Consider the following 14,137-nt stretch of genomic DNA (forward strand, 5'->3'; position numbering starts at 1 on the left):
ATAAGTATCATGTGCTTTCAAGAGAATGAAAGGAGGGGGACTCATGCCGGAAACCCGGTATTGCCAGAGGCGCGGATCTGGATTTTTAAAAGGGTATTGTTTGTGTTGACTCCATTTTTATAGCTTCGGATGTGCTCAGTCGAAAAAGACGTGCCAGCCAGAGAAACGCTGAGGCTGAAACTGGAGCTGGCAAGGACAGCATAACCCAGATTTGCCAGCTCATTTGCAAAAACCACCCCAGGTAGTGCAGGCTTGTATTGCAGGCAGGGGAAGCACGAGCACGTGTGAACGGATACCGCGTTTAACAAAGGGGCAGAAGGGCACTCTCAACTCGACCCTGGACCAAGTTATTTCGACCAGTTCGGGCATAGCGCTTAATGCTTCCCTACATCAAGGTGATCCCAAGCGCCTGTGCCCACAGAAAAGCCCCGACCCCCGCGCCTTCTTTACTGGGAAGCAAGTTTGACGAAGTTGAGTGCGCCTTGGAGCGGCTGCAGCTTCCCGAGTCTGGAGGCGGAGAGGCGGCCTGCCAAAACTTTCCAAAAATAAAGGCGCGGTGGGAGCGTGAGAAGACCAGAATAGCGACCCGCCACAGTCGGCTGAGTCTCCCCCTCCCCATTGTTGTGCTTTCTTCCTTCCTCTCGCGGCCTTGCTTGGAGGGGGCGGCCCAGCAAGGCGGCTGCCTGCCGCAGAAGAGCCGGGGAAGGGAAGCGGGCGGAGGAAAGACTCGTCTCCCATCCCCGCCTCCCCCTTCTGCCATCCCGGCGGCAGGAAGGGAAGGGGCAGGCTGGGGAAGGAAGAGGAGGGAGGGAAGGAAGGAAGGCACGGCCTGCCTGGCTGTGTGCAGGAGGAGGGGCCCCGAGCTGCTGCTGCTGCCGCCGCCGCCGCCGGACGACTGGGGCTGTGGAGGCGCCGGGGCCTTGGGCACACCGAGCCGGGAGAGACGGACCCGCGGAGCAAACGGGGCGAGGCCGGCCCCCCCACCCCCTATTGCTGGGCGCAAAGCAGGCAGGCAGGGAAAGCCCCCAGCGGAGCAGGCGGGGAAAGGAACCGAGACAAAGAGCGCTGCCCGCCGGGAGGAGAGCGAGAGATCCCGCTTCTTTCTCTCCCTCCCTCCCGCTCCTTTCTTCTCTTCCTGCTGCCATTCTTGATCCGGGCCGGAGGATCCCCAACCGGAGCCCCCATCAGGTAGCAAAGGCGCCATAAACTTGTCGCGGGGGTCGGGCAAGGAGTTCGGAGGGGAGGCGGATTCTTGGGTTGAAGAAGGGGGGTTAATTATTGGCGGGTCCCCCGTCCCATCCCCGAGGCCGGGCCTAGGCGACGCGCCCGTGGGGAGACAAGGAGGGGAAGGGAGAGCCTGGAGGACCCTTTCCTCCCTCCGCCCTTTCTGCCCTCCGTCTTTTCTGTACGGGGGTTTTGCAACCGGGCAAACAGACAAGTGTGCAAAGAGGGGTGTGTGTGTGTGCATTTCTCCTTAATGAAGGGATCCGTCTTGTCATGGGTGGTGGGGGAGCCCTTGAAGGCTTCAATCCGAGAACACGGTCGCTTTCCCATTATTTAAAGGATATTGGGTTGTGGAGGCAGGGAAGCAAATCACGGTTTGCAAATGGAGAGCTGTGGGGAATATATTTGTCTCTTCCAAAAAGGGGCGAAGATTGAGGATCTCAGAGGAAGGGAGGTCTGGATTTGTTTTTCCGGGGCGGGGGCAGGGAAAGGAGAGAAGTGGGATGGCCCAGGCAGGGAAGGGGTGGTGGCGGGCGGGCTGTTGCAAAGCGCCCTGGGTGTTAAGAGGGAGTAGGTGGGAGATTACCTTCTTTCTGGCCCCCTCCCCCAGCTAGGAAGGTTTGTTCTCTGTGAGAAAAGAATGGCTATGGATGCTGCCTCCTTCCCTCTCTTGTGGAGTGGTGGGACTAAGAAAGGAGCAAAGGTTTTACAATAGATTGTAGGAAAGTGAGCAAGTGCAGACCAAGAAAGGGGTAAGCGGAGGTGAGAGCAGAATCCACTCCCCCATGATGCTTAATTTTAAGGGATGGGGCAGTTGTACAAATGGAGCAGCTCTGTTTCGTGCTCAGGTGTTACGTATTGTTTTTATTTTGTGATGCATGTATTGCCCTTTTGTACATTGATCTTGTATATATGTTTACTTGGGTCAAAGCTGTTTAGATCAAAGTATTGGGTGGTTTGAATGGACATTGGGTGGTTTAAATGGACATTTTTGGTGTAATGCTAACCATTCTTTCTTTGTGAAACCGTGCAAACCTTTTTAAGTGCTAAAGTCTGAATCCTTTCTTTTGCCTTTTTATAAAAGAGGGGTAGTTCTCGTATTATGCAAGAGTGAAGGCAGGTACACTCTACATTGTTTCTCTAAAAGTATGTTTGTTGTATCATGTGTCACGTATTTAGATGTATGTAAATGTCCCTCATCAGCAATCTGTCAAACATGAGAGTGGTTCAGGTAGCATTATTTAGAGCCTGGTAAGTAATGAGGGGAGGGGTGTCAAATGATGGGCACTTGACTGTGCATTCAAAGTCTAGCCTTCAGGAAGATGGTGATGTAGTTGTTGCCCACCATAAGCAAACTACTTTGCTTAAGTCCAAACACACCAAAAATGACATCAAACCCAGTCCTTAGAAAGGGTCAGCCTGGATTCCTCTTGCACATATGGTCATGTTCATGTCAACATACTTCAATTTAGGTCCATAGTGGTTTTAATACATTTGTTCCATTTTTACTGTGCAAATGACAGACAAGACTACTTTTTGACTGTTTGTTGATGGGAATTCTATCAGCATACGGATTCTTTACTGCTTTTCACCTTTCCTCTGTTCATAGAAAGATTGATTATTTCTTTTCTACAAAATGGGATAACAGGGGTATATCTTTACATTACTTCTTCCCGGAAGATGTGGAAATTAAATAGTACAGTATTAAAACAATCACAGCCCTTGATAGTCTTTATGTAAATACCTGACTGCTAATTCCATTCACATGACCACACGCTGTGACGTACTTTAGGAAACTAGAAAACAAAATGTGATAGCTGAGTGGCCCTTGATGGTTTTCGTTCCTGACTATAGAACCCCAATTTTGTAGCTTTTTCTCTTGTGTATCCACACCATGATGCTGTGCGTGTTTGTATGCGGGAGATATGCCAGCAAGAAAATCTATACTGGTAGCTGCTGATTCTTAATAAGGATCCAGAGAGAAACATGGCTCCCCACCTCACATCTGCATTGTCCAGAGTTGCTACCTGCAAGTTTCTTCAGAGTATTCTGTTTTAGAGGCAAACATTAGGACAGGGAAAAACTTTCCCTCCTTGTCCTTAACCATGAGAGGTCCAGTCACATCTGCTGGTCTTTGTTCTGGTGTAATGCTTTATCCATTATACCACCTGCCCACAAGTGAAGGTGTGAGGTGGTTTTAAATGCTGGTAGAGGGGGGAAAATGGTACTCTTCGCCTATCAAATTATAGAGTCGTTTAGCTGGTTATTTAATAGAGCTAATTATTTCTGTGAAGTGGCTTATTTGTGCTTCTTCTTTCTGGAGCTATAGTGACACTCAAGCTATATATTCAATTTGAAATTTTAAAATGTGTGCTCTGTATTGTGTTTCATCATGAATTTTTTTACATTTGGAGCAGTCATTTAGAATGGAGCATACTGATTGTATCAGCCATCCAACAGTTTATGAAGTGAATGCTGTAGGCTTATTATATCAATGTAAACACTTAGATCAAGTGGGAAGATCCTTCAGTTATGTGTTCTAGAATGACTGCATTGACTTCAGGGGCATTTGAGCTTGTTTACAGCTGTAAATAAACTAAAAATGTATCTGGAGCATACAGTGTTTTTAACACTTTGAGTTGTCTATGTGTGTGAGAATGTACAGGTTACTTAGCTGCTCAGAATCAGTTCTCTTTTCAAACATGATCCAGTTTGTTTGAATAGTTTGCAATAGTCAGCTGAAATGATACTGTTATATGTAGCCTTTAAAAAAAAAAGAACAGTTAATACACTGCAGCATTATGCAAAACAATGCTATCCTAGGCTCTTTCTCAGCATTTAGAGTAACAGTCTGGGTAAAGGTATTGTTGAAGGCTTTCACAGCCAGATTCAACTGGTTCTGGTGGGCTTTCCGGGCTGTGTGGCCGTGTCTGGTGGATTTTGTTCCTAACGTTTCGCCTGCATCTTTGGTTGGCATCTTCAGAGGTTTATCACAGAGGGAAGTCTGTTACACACTGTTACTCTAACAGACTTCTCTCTCCTTCAAGCCTCTGTGATACATCTCTGAAGATGCCTGCCACAGATGCAGGCAAAACGTCAGGAACAAGATCCACCAGACCATGGCCACACAGCCCGAAAACCCACCAGAACCAGCCTGGGTAAAGTGGAGCCATGTCTTAGGTTCTGAAGCAGAATTCCATCACTGCATTACAGTTGCAGTCTCAAGCACACCCACTAGGATGTAAATTTAATTGAAATCAATACGATTAGGGTGTCAACTGCTTTTTATAACATTGTAAATAGACTACAAGCCACTTGGGCAGTTACCGTTGGATTTCTTTATTCTGTGCGAAACTGAATGTGTTGCTGGTAACGAGTCAGTTATGTGCAGTATTTGTAATAGTGGGATTTGTGGTTTAATAGGTGTGGGACAGGAGACTGGAGGATACATTCAAGAACGGAAGATTTAAAATAGGTGTTTTTTAAAAAGTAAAAATTACTTGACCCTATCATAATATTGGCATGAAATCCAAGGGTGTAGAAAATGGTGGTATGAATATTAAAGAGTATTCAACACTTTCTGTGAATTGATAATTTCTTATGTATTAGCCTGGTAGGAAATGCAGCAGGAAATGCTTGGCCTAATGCTATTAAATTTATCTAGGACTGATTTTTTTAAATGAAGAGCTACTTCACACATGTAGTTGTCCTTACATGGATATAATCTCCGACTATAGGAAGACCATGTAAACCCTTCTGTTTTGCTGTATTTATATATTGAGAAGCTGATTCATGAATACTTACCTGGATCCACTGGAAAGTTTCTGCAGATTTTTCTGTCCTAGGAGCAGCTTTTTAGGGTTGTTATGGGATGCTAACCTGAGCACTTTCAGCAAAACCAGTGCAGTGGCTAGGCTAAACAAAAGTTTATTTTTGTGTAAGGAAAATTATGTGTGGACTATACTTATATGACTAAATCGCTGAAGGAACAGTCTGAAGGTTAGAAGCTCAAATTTCTCTGTGTGGTAAATCAACATAAACTTTAATAGATTGTTCTGGCTTAAGTAAAGCTGGAACCAATGACATTAAGTTGTGGTAAGTCATCTTGAGGTTTCTTTACGAGCTAACTTGCCAGATCTCGTTGTGACTAGTTTGCATTTTCTTTATTTTGTCCATAATACATACTTCATACTGATAAAAAAATGCTATGGCGGTACCATAATTTGTGATAAATACAGCTGGAAGGGAGGAGTTAGAAAAGAACTCTCTTCTAAACCCTTTGAGAGGACAGAAATAGCCTTTTTGACTTTTGTGAAAGTTCCTAAGTAACATGCAGCCTATTTTGGTACCACATGTAATCACATCTTAGATGCCAGCCCAAAACGCTGGGAAAAAAGTGTGCTTAGAATATTGCCTGTTTTCATTTATTGTGGAAATTAAATCTTCCCATGATTGTAATTCTGCTGTTTAACCAGGAAGTATTGAAAACTGGAATTGTTATGTTGATGGTTTCCTTTCAGCTGGAATTCCTGGTGCATTTTTTAAAAATTGGGATGATATTTTTCAAGTTTTGATTCACTGTAGTTTAAATAAAGCACTGTCATAGTATGTTGAATGCTTTTGGTCACGAGTTTTAAGTCAGTATAGCACTGTTAGAACCAGGGTTGTGTAGTGGTTAAGTTGTTGCAGAAGGACCTGGAAAACCTAAGTTCCAATCCCCACTTGCATCATGCAAGCTGGCTGGGTGACCTTGGTCCAGTCTCACTCTCTCAACTGTGACCCTGGCGAATATTTGGATAGGAGACCTCCAAGGAATATGAGGGTTGGGAGGTGGAGGCAGGCAGTGATGGCCCATTTCTACATATCTCTTGCTTTGAAAACCCTGTGTGGTTTCCATAAGTCAACTGTGACTTAATGGCAAAAAGTACTTTGTGAAGCTACATATAAAAGTAATTTATGCATTCTTGGAAACCAGGATAAGCGTGAGTAAGGTGTAAGTACTTCAGTTCTACTGCTTTTAGTGGCACGTTGCTCTGCTTTTCAGCATAGAATCTCTAGTGTAAAAAGAATACCATAAGGCTCCATAGGAGGAGGATTATCTGGATATGCTTTGTGTCATTGCATCATCTTGTGCACACCTAGCCAAAAAAAAAAGTTGGTACCTTCTAACAGAGACAAAAGTACTGCATGTTTCTATCAGATTTTCTTTTCTGCAAGTTTAGAAGTATCTCAATAGCACTTTTTGAATGTAAGTGATAATGGTGATCAAACTTTCTCTGTAAAATATAAATTAGCCTAGTGTATTTTTAAAAAAATTATTCTAATAGCATCTAAAGATAAAAATAATTGAGAATACTTTGAAATATAACAAGCATTATCACATGAGGTAGGATACATTTTGTTAGTGTCATTCTCCTTATTCAACCTTCTCTGATTTATTTAGCTTGTTACACTTAATCACCCTGTAATGCAGTGTTCTCCAGTTTTCTCTGGTATACTTACCAGAGTTTTCTTCTTCTGAAGTCTGTTAGTTATTTCGCTACTGTACGATAAATGATAAAAAATATTGATTTGTCAACTTTTCAAAAAATGCATAATTGAAGAAAATCCGTATTGTGAGTTGCCATGTGCCGAAGGAATCAGAAAGCCTGTTAAAATATATTTCCAGAACTGTAGCCCTCAAATCTGAAAACCATGCAGTGGTCTGAAATGATACAGTTTTGTTTCTTGCCAGAACGTGCAGTCTTTTCTTTATATTTCCCTGCAGAACTACCTTTCAATATACCTAATAAGAAAGGAGAATTATAAATATTTTAACAAATGATATTACTGAGAATCTTCTCTTAAATATAGTGGATGAAAATTTCTCACCTAGGCAGTTTTCAGACATTTGGGTCATTATATGCTTCAAATACAAGTTCAGTGAAGGAGCTTTTCTAAGTTATTTTTGTCCACTCTGTGTGAAATATGTGCTCTTGAATTAACGGGGTGGTTTTTTTTTAACTTGAAGGTGGTTCCCAGCCTATTGAAAGTACTGAGCCCACTGTATGTCTTGCGTCCCCTATCTCTTTGCACATCTGCTTTTGTGGCCTATGATGGGGAGAAGGATAGAGGAAGGTAATTGGTAGGAACATGGCAAAAGATTCTGTGGCTTAAGCATTATCCTTTTTGGTAACATCTCTAAAAGGGATGGAGAAACTGGTAGCTATTCATTTGGATATCAGCATTCAAATACAGCACTAAGCCAGCCTTTATTATCCGATGATACTCATATGATTTGGCCAAATACCATCAATCAAGATATTTGCATAACAAAGCAAAATAGTTATCGTGGATCAATATATATAATAGTCAACATTGCTACATATTTAAATCTGCAACCAGGACAGGAGAATATTTTAACAAACTTGGGGATCCCCTAGATTTGCAGAAAAATCTGAAACTTTTTTTTAATGGAGCATAAAACAAGCAGTCAACATAAACATACCGTGAGGGGGAAGAAGAGTCACTAGATCATCCATTACCTGCCTCTGTGGTCTCTTTGTGGGCAAGCAGGCCCGGCTGACACCACCATGGGTGAGGTGCTGCAGTCATGGGAGGAGGAGGAGGAACATGAACTGTTCCTGCCTCCCCCACCCTCAGCATTTTATACACATGTGTTCCACCTTCCTCCGAAAAGCTGAGGTGGGCCTGCAATCCCTGAACATTTCAAGTTAACTTTTGGTGGTGTTATACAGCAAGTTAACGTGAGGAATTTTCCTTTCTGGTGAGCACTGGAGAAAAGGGATTTTCTCCTTTCTGGTGAGCGCTTGAGAAAATGATCGAGAACGAGAAGCTGGAGCAGTTGGCGTTTTAGTGACAGCTGAGTGTGACAACACATTTTGTTCTCTGCCACCTACTCTCGCTACATTTGGAGAGTGGTTGAAATAAATATGTGATGCCTACTAACTAATGTTGTTCAAAATATCTGCTTCCTAAATTTACTAAGGGAATAGTTATCGCAAAATGAAAAGAGGATGGTTTTTCTTGGACTGTTAACGACAATATTAAAAAGATTGTGGGGAGAGAAGTGAATCCCACACCTGTGTCTCAATGGGTAAACTATGGTTAATGTGTCAGGAATGTTGCTTCTGCATCAGTCTCTTGTGTTGGCTTGTAAGAAGTGGGTAAATATAACTTTGAAAGGGCAATATAAGCAGTTGTTTTAGAGGAAAGAGGGATGTGGTATAGAACATTTTCCAATGCTGTATTTTTCTGCAGAAAAAATTTGTAAACAATCGTCTGTTCATAACATTAGCAGTAATGAGTGGATGCTCTTGCCAGTACAATATTAGGCAAGCTTGGCAGTTTCAGAGTTGCAATTAATGTTTTCCAGGAGATTTACCCAGGAATTGTGCAAAACACTATGTAGATGTTTTGTTTGGTAAGTAGGGGTGGAGGTGAAACTACAACTATTGATAAGATGAAGTGGATTAAAATCAAATATGGCTGGTCAGGAACAATAAAAACCAAATACAATTTTTTCTCTCCCCTGATAGGAGGTGTATTATAATCAGCAATCTGATATGGAATTTACAAGAAATGCAAAAGTCGTTACCGAAAGTTACAGTAAAACTGAGGTATTCCAGTAAGAATTACATTCTGTTGAAATAGATGAATGGTTAACTACATCCATGAGGTATTTATTGCTCAAAGTGCTTTGGGTGTGCTAAAATTAATGTATCGATAGTTTTCAGTGCCTGCAAAAACATTTTTGTTACATTTAAACAGTGTAAGGTTAGTGTATGCTATATTGTCTCTTTCTCCATCAAGGGAAGAGCTCCAATGGATCCAAGCCAGTGTTTTGTGTAGTTCAGCAAGCACAATGAATTTGTCATTTAGCAAATAAGGTAGATGCATTTTAAAAAAAATTACATCAGTTAATTTTTTCTTTTTCTACACACATGCCATCATATTTATGCTTGTACTGTTGACAAATGTATATAAGATCCATCAGTGAGGTGAGATCACAAGGGCATAAAACTGTTTCAGGAAGTACCCAAGTTTGAGGTAAATTGAAATTCTACTTTTCTGCTGCCAGAAGGTCCATGCACTCTCTTCTTTAAAGAAAGTCATTCTATTTTCAGAATGGTTTCTGTACTTTAAATAATACTTCAGTTGCATGGCAAGTCGGGTTAAAGGTGATTACTGTTGTTCAAGTTGATTTTATGATGCTTGGATACCAGTATAGATATTTCAAATATACGTTTAGTAATATCTGATATGCTCTAATTGTGTTGTGCTTTCCAATTGTGTGCTTTAGTTGTGTTGGTTTCTTTGACCACAGTCAAATTCTGAAGCTTTGTTTCAGAAATTAATTTTACAATTCAGCTGTTGACTGAGGTCCCTTTCATAAGGACACTTCAACTCACTTTCGTTTCTAAAGGGCAACAAAAAATTTTTATTGGACACTGTAGCTTAAGGATAAAATTCTGTTCTACAGTTAATGAAGCTATAATCTGGGTTTTCTGAAATCTGTTCTGATCAGGGTTTTTGTTTGTTTCTTTGCTTTGTCTTTTGGTCTTTATCCTCTAGGTGTATGAATGAAACCTTCAGTTCCCTTAAATGGTTCAGTTCCCTTAAAAAACCAAAGTGGATTAAAAGAGCCTGTATGGCAGCCGTGGCGAACCTATGGCACAGGTGCCAGAGGTGGCATTCAGAGCCCTTTCTGTGGGCACGCGTGCATAGAGTCCGTCATGTGGAGGGGCGGCAAATCAACCCCCACCCCACACACACACATATATCTAGGCTGGCCTGAGTGCGATCGTTTACCTGGGAGTAAGCTCGGTTTCTGGCAATGGGGCTTGCTTCTGAGTAAACCCTCCTAGGTTCGTAATTCACCCATTTGAAGTGTTGCATGGTTGCTTCACCAAGCTTACTCCTGAGTAACACTTTTCTAAACTGAAATCTTAGTATTCAGATTGTTGTGTTGGCACTTTGTGATAAATAAGTGGCTTTTGGGTTGCAATTTGGGCACTCGGTCTCGAAAAGGTTTGCCATCACTGCTGTATGGAAATCAAGTAGGATGGCACTACATTAAATTACAGTGCTATATTAATCATTTTCAGGTAGAAAAAATAATATACAAAATATTTAATACGTTTTTATTACACATTACTTTTATGTTTTGGTCTAAAGGGGAGGAATGCACTCACATACATTCCAAGCCTGATTATCAGGGTGGTTGCCAGCAGATATGTAGAGATAAGGCTCTAACATTAAAGCGTAGCATGCGTTTCAAGACATGAGATAGAGTATATTTATTCAGTCAGAGCTTGTGTACAAGTTTTTAGAATAGGTTGTTGTTGTTGTTGTTGTTGTTACTATTATTGTTTCAATTTATTTCCCACCCTTTACAATAATCTCAGTTAGTGATCCACTAGTTCATCTTCCTGTTAATGTAATGCCTGCTCTGTCTGCTCTCTGCCTTATGTTAAAAGATAATGACATCCTGGCAGTGTGCGTTGTGCACAGATGTTGATGTATAGGAACATCTTTCCATATTTTGCCATCTGTGGATTTTCATAAATACCTGTGTGGAAGACATTGAGATTTATGTAATAGTGCAATGGCACAACTGTATTGAACAGCTTGAAGGAAAATGAGTTGGACTCCTTGATTGGCTTATTGAGTAGCCAAGTCAGCTGTGGTTGTTAAAAACAGTAGCCGAATCGGAAATTGATTTCAGGCTATGGGTGTGCCAGGTTTTAAAGTACAACAAAATGCTTTTGTTATCACAGTCAGTAATTTGGATTTGAAAATATGAAAATAAAGTGGTGTGAAAGGCCATTTGTGGGACATAAGAATTAAGCTGGGAAGGCTGCTGATTGGTATTAATTCCAGTAAAGAAGGAAAGTACAAATTGTTTCAACGGGAAATTCAAGAATACAACGTGTTTTAAGTTGCAAAATTCACTCATCCTGCCCCTGAAAGATGCTGGGAGTCTTGATCTAGTCACCTTGGAGCAAGGCACAGTTGCGTAATCCCTGCAGTACCACAGGATGACCATCCTAAGCCTCAGGTGGCCATTCAAGGAACTTGAAGGCCATCCGAGAAGAAGCATGTGACTGGGGAAACCAGTCAGGAAAAAAATTGGAGTTCTCTACAGCCTTTCTTTGACTTAACTCCTCAATCTGAGAGCCAGCGTGGTGTAGTAGTTAAGAACAGGTAGACTATAATCTGGAGACCCGGGTTTGATTTACCCACTCTTCCACATAAGCAGCGGACTCTTATCTGGTGAACTGGATTTGTTTCCCTTCCCCACATGAAGCTTACTGGGTGACCTTGGGCTAGTCACAGATTGTTCAGAACTCTCTCGGCCCCACCTACCTCACAAGGTGTCTGTTGTGGAGAGAGGAAGAGAAAGGAGTTTCTAAGTCCCTTTGAGACTCCTTACAGGAGAGAAATGCACAATGTAAATCGAAACTCCCCTCCTCCTCCTAAAATTGATTATGAAAGGCTCTAGCTTGGCTCTGTCTGCTTTATAAATCTGCTGCATCAGACCTAGCTTGCCTGTGACTACCTTCTGCCTCTGCTCCTGTTGTATCTGATTCGACCTCATGCCTGTCTACAACTACCTTCCCCCCCCCACCCCCCTCGGCATCTCTCATATGCCATTACTGTATCATTTGGCTTCAACTAAGCTGCTCGCATCTGGTTTCATTTCGAACAAGTTAAGTTGGTGTATTTGGACTGTCTCCCAGCTGACCCTGACAAAACCACTGTTTGATTTCCCAAAGTGAACTTATTTTAGGAACTGCCTTTATTTTTATACAGGAGTGTCACCTGGACTTTCAGTTTGCAAACAAAAAAACTATTCCTGGATAAATAGATCCTCTAATACTGTGGGCAGCCTGTTTCTACCAGTGTGTTACTCTAAGGCTATCCTCTCAGGAGCAGGCTGTACAAGATCTGCAGAAAGGTTTTCTCCTGAATCTCACAGTCCTATGGTGGATGTATATTCATGCTTGGATCTAGAAGCTTTGGGCAAAAGTGGAGAAGCTTTGGGCAAAGGTGGCATATGATCCTGTCCTCTTTCGAACAGAACAAGGGAAGTGATATATAACTGCATAAAGTTGTAAAGCTCACTGGTCTTCTGTTGGGTATTTCCTTGGCTAATGGGGATTGAAGCAATAATGGCACGTGAAGTTTTTTTTAGGAGACTGAGGTATCAGATAGAAAAATGAGAAGATTGCTCGGTATGACAAAAAATTAAGAATCCCTTCATTGCTGCAGTTTGGCACCCAGTCAAGATGGAAGATGCTGATTGTGTAGGAAAGACACATATACCATCTTCTCCCAACTGGTGATATTTTTCACACACAGCCTACTCTGAAGAGGCCTAAGTCTGCATGTGAGCACATACCCTCAGATGAGCCCTAGTCCTACATCTACTTGTCATGGTGAGTCTGAATTGAGACCTCTTCCCAGTACTAGTAGGAGGTGGGTTGATAGTTCCATGGGAATGTCAACTCAATGCATGGCAGCTGTAAAAAAAGGCAAACTCTATGCTGGGGATCATTAGAAAAGGAATTGATAATAAAACTGCAAAAATTGTCATGCCCTTATATAAAGCAGTGGTGCGACCGCACTTGGAGTACTGTGTCCAGTTCTGGTCGCCGCATCTCAAAAAGGATATTGAGGAGATAGAAAAAGTGCAGAGAAGGGCAACAAGGATGATTGAGGGACTGGAGCACCTTCCCTATGAGGAGAGGCTGCAGCGTCTGGGACTCTTTAGTTTGGAGAGGAGGCGGCTGAGGGGGGATATGATTGAAGTCTACAAAATTATGCATGGGGTAGAAAATGTTGACAGAGAGAAATTTTTCTCTCTTTCTCACAATACTAGAACCAGGGGGCATCCATTGAAAATGCTAGGGGGAAGAATTAGAACTAATAAAAGGAAACACTTCTTCACGCAATGTGTGATTGGTGTTTGGAATATGCTGCCACTGGAGGTGGTGATGGCTACTAACCTGGATAGCTTTAAAAGGGGCTTGGACAGATTTATGGAGGAGAAGTCGATTTATGGCTACCAATCTTGATCCTCCTTGATCTGAGATTGCAAATGCCTTAACAGACCAGGTGATTGGGAGCAACAGCCGTAGAAGGCCATTGCGTTCACATCCTACATGTGAGCTCCCAAAGGCACCTGGTGGGCCACTGCGACTAGCAGAGAGCTGGACTAGATGGACTTTGGTCTGATCCAGCTGGCTTGTTCTTATGTTCTTATGGGTGCAGCAGCTGCAAAAATGGATGGAAAGAGGAAGCAGAAACAGGGCTCTTCCTCAGTGTCCATCTCACAAGGAAAACAGAGTTAGGCTGTAGTTCCGAACCTGGAATTATTAATGTTGACTGTGTTTCATGCCTGGCTGTGCTATGCTTTGGGGGCAGCTGCCTTCGAATGTCCGCATTATGTTAGATCAGTGTTTCCCAACCTTTTCGATGTCATGGTACCCTTGACCTCACTCTTCATATCTCACGGTACTCTTGCTTACCCCCTTCCCCTCCAGTTCCCCTGCTTGCCACCCCCACCCCACCTTCCCCTCCCAGGGTGAAGGGAAGCACGGGGCGTGGGGGTGGGTGGGAAGTGGCTGCTGACCTTGTGGCAGGCCCTGCCCCCTGGGCCAGCTCCATATCCTTGCTGGTGCCGGCAGGAGACACTGCAAAAGTGAGGGGGTGTAGCATTGCCACGGTACCCCTGGGACATGCTCACGGCACTCCAGGGTACCAAGGAACCCTGGTTGGGAATCGCTGTGTTAGATGCTATGGGGGCTTTTGTGTACTTCCTGCTTCCTGCACAGCTGTTTGCCATGCAGTGAGGTTTGCCCATAGTTATTTGTTTAAACAGGAATCATCCAGCTGCAAAGCATCCCCA

General features: G+C 42.8%; 1 protein-coding gene across 3 annotated transcripts in view; it reads left to right on the forward strand.

Annotated features, from left to right (window-relative positions):
* The first annotated feature begins 692 nt into the window (after positions 1–692).
* The window catches only part of NCK2 (NCK adaptor protein 2), an 83,824-nt gene continuing 70,379 nt past the window's right edge, over positions 693–14,137 (forward strand). For 2 of the 3 annotated variants that reach the window (XM_048493893.1, XM_048493894.1), the window contains exon 1: positions 693–1,188. The gene's annotated coding sequence lies outside the window, so the exon portion shown is untranslated. Of the gene's footprint in view, positions 1,189–8,880; positions 8,903–14,137 lie in introns of those variants that run through there. The other variant, XM_048493895.1, reaches the window with a different exon arrangement.

Source organism: Sphaerodactylus townsendi, linkage group LG04 (genome assembly GCF_021028975.2).
Source record: "Sphaerodactylus townsendi isolate TG3544 linkage group LG04, MPM_Stown_v2.3, whole genome shotgun sequence".
Classification (NCBI taxonomy): Eukaryota; Metazoa; Chordata; class Lepidosauria; order Squamata; family Sphaerodactylidae; genus Sphaerodactylus; species Sphaerodactylus townsendi.